General features: G+C 38.9%; 1 protein-coding gene across 1 annotated transcript in view; it reads left to right on the top strand.

The window, feature by feature from the left end:
- Positions 1-35, top strand: part of ndufa2 (NADH:ubiquinone oxidoreductase subunit A2) — a 1,371-nt gene extending 1,336 nt beyond the window's left edge. The window contains exon 4 of the mRNA XM_034890037.1: positions 15-35. The gene's annotated coding sequence lies outside the window, so the exon portion shown is untranslated. The remainder of the gene's footprint in view (positions 1-14) is intronic.
- Positions 36-257: the final 222 nt, after the last annotated feature.

Genomic DNA, 257 nt, shown 5'->3' with positions numbered 1-257 from the left:
CCCCCCCCCCCCAGCCCCCGTCTCTACTGGAAGTTGTTCAGTCCAAACCAGCTTTATTCAGTTTGTAAATGTGTTGATATATGTAATAATAAACCTTAAATATTATTATGTCACTCTGTTTCCTGCTTCTTCAACCTGTAACCCGACAGACTCAGATTATTATTCTAAGTGTCTGACAGCATTATGGGATGGATCCCTACAGAGATAGACCTTTAGTTAAAGAGGAAGATCCTTTTAGTTTAACATGAAACAGAAAT

This window comes from Etheostoma cragini, chromosome 13 (genome assembly GCF_013103735.1).
Source record: "Etheostoma cragini isolate CJK2018 chromosome 13, CSU_Ecrag_1.0, whole genome shotgun sequence".
NCBI lineage: Eukaryota > Metazoa > Chordata > Actinopteri > Perciformes > Percidae > Etheostoma > Etheostoma cragini.
The sequence above is the reverse complement of the archived record's forward strand: the minus strand, read 5'-3'. Positions and strand labels throughout refer to the sequence as shown.